General features: G+C 36.5%; 1 long non-coding RNA gene across 1 annotated transcript; it reads left to right on the top strand.

Annotated features, from left to right (window-relative positions):
• The first annotated feature begins 6,028 nt into the window (after positions 1–6,028).
• Positions 6,029–11,377, top strand: LOC123574502 (uncharacterized). Its single transcript, XR_006699489.3, has 3 exons — positions 6,029–6,167; positions 7,453–7,511; positions 9,202–11,377. It is a non-coding gene; the product is annotated as an uncharacterized lncRNA (long non-coding RNA).
• Positions 11,378–14,524: the final 3,147 nt, after the last annotated feature.

Genomic DNA, 14,524 nt, shown 5'->3' with positions numbered 1-14,524 from the left:
TGAATAAACATTAGGCAATGTCTGTGTGATTCAGAAACAAACAGATTGAAAAATAGTCTACAAAAAAGTGCCCAATGAAGTCATCAAACTGAATCCATTATGGTGGCATTGCATTTATAATACAGTGTGTTTACCTGCCCAGCTAAAGGCAAAACACATACACATCTACATACACACAGACATAATAATCAATTTTATAACTAACTGTATTTCACCTGGCATTCTACTTGATGAAAGAATGCCCCTATATGAATGTGCTATGAGAACATAACTTCCAAAGCAATTTCTGATGCAACATTCTCACTGTTATGAGTGTACTTCTTATAATTGAAGATGTATGCATGCTCCCATTCAGTATAGTTACTAAAGTGAGTGTAAATTATTTCATTTGATACCCAGCCAAGGAAATAGTGATCTATTGACATGCTCAAAGAAAAACTGAGTTGGACTTACTAAGAGAGATTTTAATACTAACCCTCTGTGGGTGATGAATGAGATTTTCAAAGGTAATTTTGGCTTTGGATCCTAAATTCTATCTAAGATACTACTCTATTCCAATGATGCTCCACTCCACATACTGAACTATGATGCCATTGAGAAATACTTAGTTCATAGGTCATGTTAGACATAGCCCCTCTTTTGATTTATATTCTGCCAATGTGAAGTAACAAATCCAAAATGTGGGTAGTATCTTCTTACTTCAATTTCACCTGGACTGACACCTACAGGGCTTGTCTGACATTAATGTGTTTCTATTTCTCTGTCTCTCTCTCCTTCCCCCTTGCACACACATCCACACTGACACACACAAACACACACATCATAGTTAAACTAAATGATTTTGTCCCAAATGAGTTTAGAAAATATGTTAAAATTAATTAAATAATGGAAAAGACAAGCATAAATCCACAATAATTATTGCTGAAAAATGTGCTGATCTCTTCAAATTAAACTTCGGGGTGTCATGACACCTGCAAGGAGAGTTATGAACCAAGGAGTCAATCACATGTAGACCCCATGAGTTTTTTTTGGCTGGTATCCTAAAAAAGTAGAAACATACAATGCAGGACACTCTGAATGGTGAACTGTTTCCTTGTTCGCAAAAATTCTAACACCAAGACCTTCACTGTAATAATCAGGGGTCCCTACCAGTCCAGATAGCTGTAGAATTTAATGCAAACAGTGAAATGATTCATTGGAATGACCTAATCTGTACTACAGAGAAAAATGTTGTAAGCATTGTACTGTCAAGCATAATCATACACAACAGATTATAAAAGATACATTTATTTTTATATCAATTTTCACCAAAGAATTGGAGAAAACCTTTAGTTTGTTCCAAGAGAACAATGTCAATGTGAGTTCAGTCTGGCTGCTTCCTGTTTTTGCAATATCCAAGTCTTACTCATCTTCTTTTCCTCATTTCCACAGCATTCCTTTTCCAATACAAATCTGTGTTTGGCCGTCACTTTTACCTTTTAGAACCATTATTGATATTTGTACATTTTTGACATCCATTTGCAGCTGTTGAAAGTTGACCTTACATATCAAACACTTGCTGATTATTTTGCTAGCAAAAGTTTTGTTTCTTTTAAATAAACTCTAAAATTTAGTCACTCTCTACTATCCTAGAAATGGCATGCCTGCTTGCATTACCTTATGCCCTCTTCTTTCTCTAGTGAAACTTTCATGCTTTCTGTATCTGTTACTATGGTTTGGACTCCACTGTAGGATTGGGAAGAGATTGCATTCCATCTTATTACCAGAAGGAAACCTTCCCGATGGAGTCTGAATTGTATACTTACATTGAATATCCTCCTGACCTCTGCAGCTTGAGGGAATACAGCTTACTCATCTCATAGCCAGTGTTGGGTGATCTACTGTTACATTCACAAGAGACAATTGCCAGAGGAAGCCAGAAAATTAAGCCATTAAACAAGTTAAACTATTTATAAAGAGAAGTTGAATATATTCTTTGACCAAGTAAAATTCTCTGGCCTTTTAACTTACAATATTAATTTAAAAAGCTGAATATTTGACCCCAAAATCACTATTGTCTATAGTAAAGAAAATCATCATTTAAAAGAGAACTCAGAAAATGAAAAATATCTTTCCATCATCATGTACTGTTACCAAAAAAGCTTTGGCATTCTGGGATCTTTATTATGAACTCTAAATCCCAAGGAATAGATTTCTAACATTACCATTTTCAGAAAAATACATTTCAGTGGATTTTTTCTGCCTAACAATTTTTATCTTCTATTCCTAGGGGAAAGTGACATTAAAGGTGTGCAAAAGTTAGATTTCTTACTGGGTTTCCAGTTGCTTTTTGACATTGAGTGTGTAGCAACACCTCGAGAATGAAACTCCTTTTCTGCATCTGAATTTCCATTGGCTCGTGTGGTAGGAAGGGAAGATAGAATTCTCCTATATTAAAGGAAGGGGTGCCTGGGGTCAGGATTGGATAGGATTTGGCTCAAATGTTGCAGCTAATCTAAGGTAACTCACAAATTCCTTGAGAAAAAAGGTAGAAAATCCAAACCTGAGACAAAAGCAAGCTCTAATGACCCAACCAAGAATTTGCTTTGTGGTCTGTGATTTACTTTTTCTCTACATTTTGAGTGACGCAAACCAGAAGACAGTTTTGCTACAATCCTGGAATAATAGCAAAGCTATCATTTGCTTTGTGAAATTGGGCAATTTCTCAGATCAGGTTGTTTGTTATCGAACTCTATTCTTCCAAGGTCTACTCATTGTCAGGTGCTCATTTTCTCAACACTGTTAATACTGCTAGGAAAATCTGACATATATAATACAATATGAATATTTATATTCTTCTATTTCCTTTAACATCTCAGTAGAGCAAGACTACTGGAAGATGATGTGCAGTATAAATGATTATTTTTAACCAATGATTATTAAAGATTTCAAAGGTAAAGATAGGCAGCATTAATCAGAGCACATTCACTTTCAAAATCATCTGAAGAGCAAAATTGTTCCAAATGTAAATTCTGAATATTTTCACAATATTGAACTGTCAACAAGTTCTCTTGCTATTCTAAGAATTAAAACCAAACTTCAATTAAGAAACTGAACCTGTAGGGGTGAGAGATTTGGATGATAAGTGTTTCCTCATTTCTAGCAACTATTGGATTTTCTCTCTGGCTCAGAGAATGAAAGAGCAGGCAAATCTCCAAGGCTGAGCTTTTTGGGGTGAGATTTTTCTAACAACTCTACACCTAATTATCTGTATGTACCATCAGCAGAGATTCTCAAGGTACTGCTTATTGAAACTGACCTGGTAGGCATCCCAGGTCTTAAGGATGAATGAATAAATAACTTTGCTGAATGCTGCTGAATATGTGATAATGTAATTAGTATTCCTGCCAACAGAATTGAAAATGAGATGTTGCATCTCTAGGGACTTTTATACTTCTCTGTAAATAGTTTATCTTAAAATGCACAAGATACATATGAGCTAAGCAAAAAGGTTCACTCTAAATTAAAATGCTATTATGCTGCAGATGATGTGGATGAAGGGTTTACCGAATTGTCACTCCCAGATTGACAGAGGAAAGCCATCATTTACATATTTTCCAAGCACACTGAGCCTCACAGGCATTTGGTTTTTTCAAATAACAACAAAAAAGCCATTCGGGTTAAAAATAATCCACTAGAGGAATACAATGGTGATCCATTGCTAGTATCTCCTGACTATGAAAATAAATGTTAACATTCATTTGATACTAAGGAGAAGGAAAACAAACTGTTTGAGATAAGGTACTTTCTTCCAGATTTCAAAGGGAGAATTTTAAAAAAATGTTATGTTTCAAAATCATCGGAGATTACTGCCTCAATTTGTTTAAAACATTAAGGCATTTACCATATTGGCACCAAATCAAGTCAATCTAATCAATTTCCCCTTGGATACTTCAGTAACTTAGAATTTAAATGTTAATCAGTTCTATTCAGATTATTTACATACAGGTGCATAAGAAATAATCCAGTGGATTGTTGCCCGATATGTGCTAGCTAAAACTGCAAAGACAAGAATTATTTTTTCTATCTTCCAGAGCATTTGCAAAGGATGAGTGAACTTCCTTCAGACTCAGCAGGACTTCCTCAGTCTGGCTGTGTTTCAACTCAAAATGATTTCCTCCTCAGAAACAAGCACAAGAATGCCAGTTCATCTCTCACTGGAAACAAGAATAGAGATGTATGTCTCATGGCTAGAGACTCAAATCAGGAACATATTTAGAGAGCAGCTGCTAGCGGGTCCGGTTCCTTTAATGGCGTCACTGTAAACTAGAATAAACAGGGAAATGCAGACTAACACTGGGCCAAAAATCAGAAGAGTTGGACTAACATTGCCACTAACAAGCTCTGTGGCTCTTAGCAAACCACATAAGCTCTCTGGGCTTCATTTCTGCCTGTGTGAAAGAAAGCAGTTTGAACTGGTTATTCTTTCATTTATTCAAATGTATTGAATGCTTGCAATTTGCCAGTTACTGTTGAAGGGTAGGAAAATATGCCACTCCAAAATATGTCACTTTGACATAAGGATTATTTTTAAGCTGAAGGCAATTGGAAAGAAGAAGATATAAGAAAAACTTTTTGCACTCACTCCCCTACCTCCGCCTCAATTTGCCTTAAAGCAGGACATTAATTTACAAAGGTGTCCCTTTTCCTGTCTACCAGGAAGGACAGAGGCTGATCATTGAAGGCTATTTTATTTTTTATCTTAAAATACCTTTTTTTTTTTTTTTTTTTGGCATGGAGTTTCGCTCTTGTCGCCCAGGCTGGAGTGCAATGGCGGCGTCTTGGCTCACTGCAACCTCCGCCTCTCAGGTTCCAGTGATTATCCTGCCGCAGCCGCCTGAGTGGCTGGGATTACAGTCGTGCACCACCATTCCCAGCTAATTTTTAATAGAGACCGGGTTTCACCACATTGGCCAGGCTGTTCTCAAACTCCTGACCTCAGGGAATCCGCCAGCCTCGGCCTCCCAAAGTGCTGGGATTATAGGCGTGAGCCACGGTGCCCGGCTTAAAAAACTAACTTTGAAACAATTTTGGGTTTACAGAAGTGTTGGCACATTAGTTCACAGAGTTAATTTCTATATACCCTTCACCCACGTTTCCCTGACGTTAACATCTTACAGAGTCATGGTACATTTATCAAAAGTAACAACATTAACTAAATTAGACTTTTCTAGGATTTCCTCAGTCTTTCCACTGATGCCCCTTTCCTTTTCCCAGATTCCATCCAGGTTCCTACACTGCATTTTGCTGTTATGTCTTGTCAATCTCCTTCAATCTGTGACCGTATCTCTGACTTTCTTTGTCTTTCATGACCCTGAAACTTTAAAAAAATACTGCTCAGTTATTGTAAAATAGTCCACAATTTTGGTTTGCTGATGTTTTCTCATGATTACCCTGAGATTATGGATTTCAGGAATGAATACTGCAGAGGAAAACTGCCCTTCTCAACATATTGCATCGGGGGTACAGAGATCACTTTAGACCCTTATCAGCCTGGAGATGGCACCAGAGGAATCTGCATAAATGACTTTACTACCTAGCCTTTTTCTACCATGAGGTTTTCATATATCGACTTCCCACAATTTGCTGCCCCTGGAGCTCTTATGTCTTTTTCCTGGGTCTTTTTGCTACTCTAAAACGTTTAAGTTCTTTGTTGAAGAGGATAGATAAGCTGGAGTTCTAAGTCATCTCTTTGAGAGTTACCCTTTCCCTGAGTAACATGTATTTATCAGATACATATATTAATAAACTTCCTTTTGTTTTTCTCTTGATAGCCTGTCTTTATCACTGGGGTCCCAGCTGAGAACTCAGAAGGGGCTATGGTTTGAATGTGCCACCTCCAAAATTCAGGTGTTGCCAATGTGATGGTATTTACAGGTGGTGTCTTTAAGAGTTGATTGGGCTCCTTCCTCCTAGGGGGGATTAAGTATCTTATAAAAGAGACTTCATGCAGTGTTTGGCTCTCTCGCCTTTCCGCTTTCTGCTTTGTGAAGACATGGCATTCCTCCTCTCTTCCTTCTAGAAGACACAGGGACAATGTGCCACTTTGGAAGGAAGCAGAGAACATCCCTCACCAAATAATCAATCCTGCTGGTGCCTTAATCATGAACTTCTCAGCCTGCACAACTGTGAGAAAATAAGTTTCTGTTCTTTATAAATTACCTAGTCTCAGATATTTTGATGTAACACCACAAACAGACTAAGACAGAGGGGAATAGTAAAAATTATGTTTCTCCCATCCATTGTGATTGCTACTGGGATTTCTACTGGTGAACTGCCTCATGGGGCCTGCACCCTGGTGCACTGACGTTGGTTTTCTAGCTCCTTTTTTGTGTTTAAGTAGACACCATTTTACTTTATTACTTTCAAAACTATGAAGAAAAGATAATCACAAGTCAGCCTGAACTACCCTTTCTAATCTTACAAAGCTGAGGCCAACCTTGCTTAATTAAGATCCATAGGCACATGTGAACAATTAATACATTTATAAGGAATGTCCTATTTTTACTATTTATGGCTTTTATTAGCTAAAGATTCTGTATCTTCTTAAAAAAATGCATTTTATAAAAAGCTTCTAATACTGGAGATAGGCTGATCAGTGACCATTTTATAGGTGTCAGCAAAACTTACCCGCATAGATGCATAGAGTACAATTTTAACCTCTTGGTTCCTCAGATCATATATTTCTTTACTGAGATTGCTTTCCCTTGCTAATCTCTATCCACCCTAAGCCAAACTTCTTTTATTAATCCAGAAACTTTGCTACTTCATACACAAATATTTCTTCAATCACATTAGCTTCCATTTAAAGAAAAAGCAAAAACACCATTTATTAATTCTATATGACAGACATGGTACCAGGCTCTTTGTTTTCATACAATCTCTCTGTGCTTAGACTTCTATAAGCCCAATGCCATTTTGCATATCTATTTTATTCATTCATTGACTTATTGCTTCATTTAACACATTTATTGACCATATAGCGTATGCCTGGTGTTATTCTAAATGCTGGAGGCACAGTAGTGACCAAAAAAAGGTCCCTGACTTCATGGAGGCAGCTTCTAAATAAATGACAAGTTGCTGGAAGACAGGGCCTATTTTGTTATTTTTGTTTGTTTTTATTTTGTTTTGCATGTAGTAGAAAATGAGAATTTGTTAAATAACTAGAAGCTTGTGTTGAAGAGACATGCTATGGTTTCAATGTATTCCCCAAAAAACATGTGTTGGAAACTTAATCCTCAACAAAAATGTTGGGAGGTGGGGCCTAATGGGAGGTGTTTAGGTCATGAGAGTGCTACGTTCATTAACGGATTACTAACTATTGAAAAAGTGGTTGAGACAGTGAGTTTAATCTCTTTTTCTCTCTTGCTCACACTCTCTTGCCCTTCTGCTTTCTGCAATGGGATGACACAGCATGAAGGCTATCACCATATGTGGGCTGACTGATCTTGGACTTTCAAGCCTCCAGAACTGTAAGAAATATATTTCTGTTCTTTATAAATTACCCAGTCTAAGGTATTCTGTTACAGCAGCACAAAATAGAATAAGACATAGCAAAAATGTAGAAGGCTAGAGACAATAAGACTAGGCTACTATATCCACATTGAAAGGATATGGTTAAAACTGGTCCTAGGAAATACTGCGAAGTAAACGCTTCCTTAACTGAGTCCAACTCACCTGCCTACCTGCCTCCTTCCGTCCTCTTCCAAATTCATCTAAATACTTATTGTAATAGCATTTATTGCGAATTTTGTCTGATTATCTTAAAAGTGTTGGTTTTTAAAAGATGAGTGGCAGAGAGATGTAATGTTAATATATATTATTAAAGTATAATATTTCAAATACTGTGATTCAGGAATAGAGATGTTCTATTAAGTCAAATCTTCTCAGCAAAATCACTGACACTTAAAATTATGCTACCTACTAGTGATCAGCTGCTTGTAAAGAGAGGTGCCATTGTTCTTGGCAATGAAGACAGGGAAATGATATCATAGTAATAGAGTGGCCAAAATTTTATTTTTTGGCTTAGAATTTCTGAGCAAGCACTTTCTAAAGTTAATATACATGACTGTTTGGAAAGGCTACTTTCATATCAAAGTAATACGGATATCTGAAAGCTTATTGGCTGGAAAGGTTGGTAAGGACCATCAGAAGAAGGGGAAACAAATCTCTTTTTCCAAGGACATATCTAACTGATCAAGCTTTCACTTCAGACAGCACACAGATATCCCGACTTTCAATCTGACACCCATAAATATCCCAGCTCAGTGGGTCTTTGGGTTCCCCAGTCTCTATAAATATACCATAGCTTTTGATTGTTTTATGATGGAAGTTTATTTTATTTTATTTTTGCCTGCACAGTTGGCTTTGTTTTTTTCTATGCTTTATAGACCCTTGTCTTTTTATTAGTTCAGTGTTCCCTGTTGATTTTGTATTTTATATTCCTGCTGTCACCACCAGAACCTCACTGTAAACAAGAATGTTGTATCTCAGTGGGTTATTTTCTGTTAATGACCTGTGATACAGTATATAAATAAACCAGAGAGTCATCCACAGGTGCAGTTTATTAGAGTTATTGCATTGTGGCTTGGGTAATGTTCCTCGGTTCTTTAAAACTTTGCTGCTTTGAGAAGCAAAGGGGCCAGCTAGCTGGCAGGTTTGAAGAGAGAAAAATGAGCCTGTCACTTTGCAATGGATGGGAACCTAGCCTAATAATCATCATTTTAATTTCTCAGTGTCAACATCTAAGTTGCTGTATGGCTTAAAAAATTCCACTAAGCCAAATTACCTAGATAAAGTGGTCTGGTTCTAATAGTTGTCTTGAACAGGAGTAGAGAGAACACACAATAGTCTCTTCCAGTACATCAAAAATAAAACCCCAGGAAAAAACATACACTGTACTGCTCAATTAGAACAAGAGGGATTGTTTGATTTTGCACACAGGTGCATAATGAAGACTGATAATGATAGTTTATTAATGAATTCTCACAACCCCTGGTGTGGTAGGTGTTAAGACTCAGATTCATATGGGGGCAATGGAGGCTAAGTAACTTGCCCAAGGCCATGCATTGAATCAGTCCCAACTCAGGGAAGATAGACGTCAAATGAGCTCCTGCTACACCTTGTGTTATAACCACTAGATCATGGTCTGGTTTTGTCTAGGGATGAAATTAGCAGAAGTGAAATTGAAGCTGAAGAGTCCGGAAATAGAAGGACTATTTGGTAATGATTTCAGAAGGGAACTAAAAGGCAATGAAGTGCTCTGAGAATACTGTAACGTGCTTCAATGAACAGATATATACTTCTGGATTTGAAATAATTTAGGAATAGATTCTGCCACACATCAGTAGAATTCAGGACTTGGAGAAGACAAGAGAACGGACAGAGGTAAAGTGGAAAGTACAGTAGAGGAAACTAATGTTCTGAACATTCTATGCTATTTTAAGGTATTTACAACATAATTTAGTCCAACATAATCTTGTCATGGAGATGTGTAGAGAATAAGACTTCAGGCTTCTATGTGACTAATTGTGAGCAGAGTATTAGTAGATCTTCATTTGCTTTTCTCGTTTTCTTATAATAATAAAAATAATGTTCAAGTATAAAACTTTACAATTATTTATCATTGGTATTAAAATTAGCTATATTTTTGCCACACATATCCAGGATGACTCTACTCTAAACTAAAAAAAGCAACCCGTGCATAACAAATCTCTGGTAATTTAAGATGTTTAAGTAGTGCATGCACAGCTATACCTGTCACCAAAATGATGAGTTTCACTTTGATGCATCTCAATCTTCAAATTTGTTCCAGGTCCTTTGTCAAACAGACATACTTATTTCTCTTTTCCGTGTTTGTTCTAGAAATAATTCTACTTAGTAGAACTGCATGATCAGTTAGCTCTACAGTTTTATCAAATATATCAAAAGCATGCGATCTGTGCCGTTGCACAGAATTAGTTTGGTGAGTTAGCATTCCAATATAACTTATTCAAATTTACTTGCTGAGTGAACTATTGATGCATAATTTTAGAAAAAGAAATATTAGCACATAGATTTCACAATAGTCAAGTCATTGCTACCCCAGCTACATGTTCTACTGTCTTATTCACCATCCGATGGTGTTGTCATTATTTAATTCTTGGAGGATCAATACTGTTTATCGAGAAAGCACCTGTTACTTTAAAGGAATGTAGCAGGACAATGGCACTTTCCTTTGTTGTTGGCTTAAATTAGAGAAGTAAAGCCATCAGGGTATAAAGTTGATACCTGAACAAAAGCCAAATTTGACAAATGGGATCTAATTAAACTAAAGAGCTTCTGCACAGCAAAAGAAACTACCATCAGAGTGAACAGGCAACCTACAGAATGGGAGAAAATTTTTGCAATCTACTCATCTGACCAAGGGCTAATATCCAGAACCTACAAAGAACTCAAACAAATTTACAAGAAAAAAACAAACAACCCCATCAAAAAGCGGGCAAAGGATATGAACAGACATTTCTCAAAAGAAGACACACATACAGCCAACAGACACATGAAAAAATGCTCGTCATCACTGGCCATCAGAGAAATGCAAATCAAAACCACAATGAGATACCATCTCACACCAGTTAGAATGGCGATCATTAAAAAGTCAGGAAACAACAGGTGCTGGAGAGGATGTGGAGAAACAGGAACACTTTTACACTGTTGGTGGGATTGTAAACTAGTTCAACCATTATGGAAAACAGTATGGCGATTCCTCAAGGATCTATAACTAGAAGTATCATATGATCCAGCCATCCCATTACTGAGTATATTCCCAAAGGATTATAAATCATGCTGCTATAAAGACACATGCATACATATGTTCATTGCAGCACTATTCACAATAGCAAAGACTTGGAATCAACCCAAATGTCCATCAGTGACAGACTGGATTAAGAAAATGTGACACAGATACACCATGGAATACTATGCAGCCATAAAAAAGGATGAGTTTGTGTCCTTTGTAGGACATGGATGCAGTTGGAAACCATCATTCTCAGCAAACTTTCACAAGAACAGAAAACCAAACACCGCATGTTCTCACTCATAGGTGGGAACTGAACAATGAGATCACTTGGACTCGGGAAGGGGAACATCGCACACTGGGGCCTATTATGGGGAGGGGGAAGCGGGGTGGGATTGCATTGGGAGTTATACCTGATGCAAATGACTGGTTGATGAGTGCTGACGAGTTGATGGGTGCAGCACACCAACATGGCACAAGTATACATATGTAACAAACCTGCATGTTATGCACATGTACCCTAGAACTTAAAGTATAACAATAAAAAAAAAAAGGAAAAAAAAAAAGTTGATACCTGAGTTCTTTGCTTTTCTCATACATTGTGGCTCTCCAATATTTCTCACCAACACAATGCTTTCAGGAGCTTAATGGTTAAGTAAACAAAGCTCTGCATCCATAAGCACTTATCTCCATATGGATTTCTATAGGGGTTGTATCTTTATAGTCTCTTTATTAATCTTTATACTAAGATATGATTAAGTATATCATATCTTATTTCTATAAAATAAGATATACTAAGATATGATTAAAATGACAAGAGAGAGAAAGGCCACTTATGATTTCAGCCTTTTACACTATGGAAATTCTTAAATAATTATCTAATGTTAAATCTACCAACTAGTTGGCACTACAGTTTTGGTTGTTTGTTTTCTGGAAAGAAGAAGGAAGTATCTACAATACTTATTTACCTAAAGGCAAACTATTTGTATGTAAAAAGATAGTTACATCAAGTATTGGCTATGATGCTTCTTTAACTACTAACATTTAAAAAGTATTGTAAATCACAGTGTCTGTTATGTGTATGAGTGTTTCTCGTGACTTTTATTTTTGACCAGCCTACCCAATACATAATCTGCTTAGACTCTTTTTGTTATTTCATATTTAACTTCCATTTTTATTAATTTCTAACTTACAAAATCAGAACAGAGAAATGAAAAATCCTGTATTTTGCCTGCTTTGAGATGATTTCACAGTGTCATTCGAAAGAAATGTTTGTATATACTTGATTAAATGAATGCACAAATGTATATTAACATATATATATATATTTTTGGTGATTTAAATGACACATAATATTTTATCAAATAATTAAAAGTGAATATAAAAAAACACTATCAACAGGGCCTCCAGAGGTTAGAATGGCAAGACAATTAAGGGAATTAAATGACTCCTCCCTGGTGCTTCTCTCAGTTGTAGCTTCTCGGAGCATGAAATACCAGGAAGTACAGGACAGCGTGGTCCAAAAGCTAAGAAGTGGTTGGTAGAAAATGATCTGCCAGAGGGAAGCATGAAAGTGGGCTGGGGAAAAAGATGGGCCAATGACACAGATAAACCCAGGGCACCTTCATTTTTTCATGATTTGTGGTAATGTGGCATGATAAATGCATAGCTTTTTTTTCTGCCTCTATATAATCTTACTGTTAGTATACCTGTTTTCTCTAGAACTGATGGAGAATTTTAGTATTAGTAATCATGGTAGCTTCGCTTTTGAAAGAAAATTACAGATTTGCTCAAATAGGTACCTAATGCCAGAATCTGTAGTACATTAATCTTGCTAAATAGAAATCTACCTCTACCAGAATACTTGCAGTGAATTTACCATATCACAAAGTAGTTATTCCTGCCTCTCTGTAGCTTTTACTCATTTTTCTGGTTCTGTCTTATGAAACAACCGCAATTAGCAACACTCTTTCAGGTGTCATGCTTCAGAGTTTTGACAGCAGTCATCCTAGTAAGTTCTTCTTCACCTGGCCTGAGATGCACTATTACTCCAGCAGGTTTTTAGGTTACATGGTTCTGAGATCATTCTTGTCTTCCTAGGGACTGTTTTTTAGTTGCACACTGGGTTTTCAAGATTTCAACAATAAATATTTTTCAAGAATCAAAACAATATTCCAGATATGGTTTAATCAATGCAGCATGTTACAGGGTTATTGATTTCTAAGGTTTAGATATTACACCTCTACTAATGCCATTTGGATTTCCTTAAGTGGCTGATCAGCTGTACTGCAGAATTTTCCCATTGTAATCTTGAAGTCAACAACTTCAGACTTTTCACATTTCTGTTGCCTGACTGTGGCTTTCCTATCTTGTCTTTATGTATCATAAGATTATAATAATACAGAAAATATTCAGGAAAAGAGAGATAACCATTATATTGTATGCTTGTAATTTCTCCCCTACAGTATGTGCTAATTTCTACATCCTGATCTTTGAGACATATTGATACACTGGAGTATTTTAGGGGGTGAAAGATAAGAATAGTCATGGAATTACAGGAAATATCTTATGAGGAACCGTGAAAGGAACCAGAAAGGTACCATAAAGAAGAATGATGTGACAGTTTTCTGTTTTGTGAACTCTCTTCAAATATCTGAATGGCCGCAGTTGGAAGGTAGAATGGAAAGTAATTTATGTTAAAATAAGGCAAAAGAAGACAAAATTGAACCCAATATTACAAAGAATTGTTTTGCTATTTTTTTTTAAATGCCATGGGCAGTTTTGGGCAACAGTGAGCTACCTGTCCCTGATGGCTTAAAAAATAGAAAAATTTCTGACTGACCTGTTCTTAGCTCATTTGATGGGGCTCTGGGCTTTATTATCTTTTCAAATTAAAGAGTTTAGAAATATTTTTGGAATCAAATAACATTTACATTTATTCCCATGAAATGTTATTTTTAACTGTGACCTAGTCTTTATTTTGTCATGTCTTATAATTTAGTGTCACTTACAACTTTATAAATGTTGTTTTTAGGTTATTGGTTAAGTTATTGATATAAAATGGGTAGCACCATATTTAGGGTTCCAGTTGTTAAGAATCTGTTGGAGCATGTGAAAACTCAAAAAGGAAATGATTATTTAGTACATATTTTAGTATTTTACCATGAAACAGTTTCCTCATTACTTTCTGATCACAATTCGTTGATCAACCAACTTATAATGCCATGGCAATACCAAAGGAAAAAAAAAAAAAGAAAGGATAGAGAAAGTTAATTTGGTATGACCATGTGAATGCACTTATGCTGACAGCAGGTGCCTTTCTTCTCTCGTGTGACACTCACTGGAAGCTGCAGTCCAGGTTGAGAGGTGGGATCAGAGCACAGTGAACTTCAACTCTTGGATCTGCTTACAGGGGACAAATCATATAGGAAGAGTCCTGAGGCAAAACTGGCCATTCAGCCTGAAACAGAGAAATGGTGAAGGAAGGAATAGCCTGGACTCTGAAATGAAAACGTGGTTTGAAGGGGGTTGGAGATGGAGGGGAATAGAGTATCCACATCCAGAAAATGACAATAATAAAAGAGTTGGCATAGGAGAGATGGAAGTTTTTGGTCAACTTCTGCATAGATAGAAGTGAAGAGAAGATTCATTTTGGGGCATGAGTCCAAAGCAAACCTAATGGGAAAATCAACTTTCGCTCTAGCATCATTT

Source organism: Macaca fascicularis, chromosome 7 (genome assembly GCF_037993035.2).
Source record: "Macaca fascicularis isolate 582-1 chromosome 7, T2T-MFA8v1.1".
Lineage (NCBI taxonomy): Eukaryota > Metazoa > Chordata > Mammalia > Primates > Cercopithecidae > Macaca > Macaca fascicularis.
The sequence above is the reverse complement of the archived record's forward strand: the minus strand, read 5'-3'. Positions and strand labels throughout refer to the sequence as shown.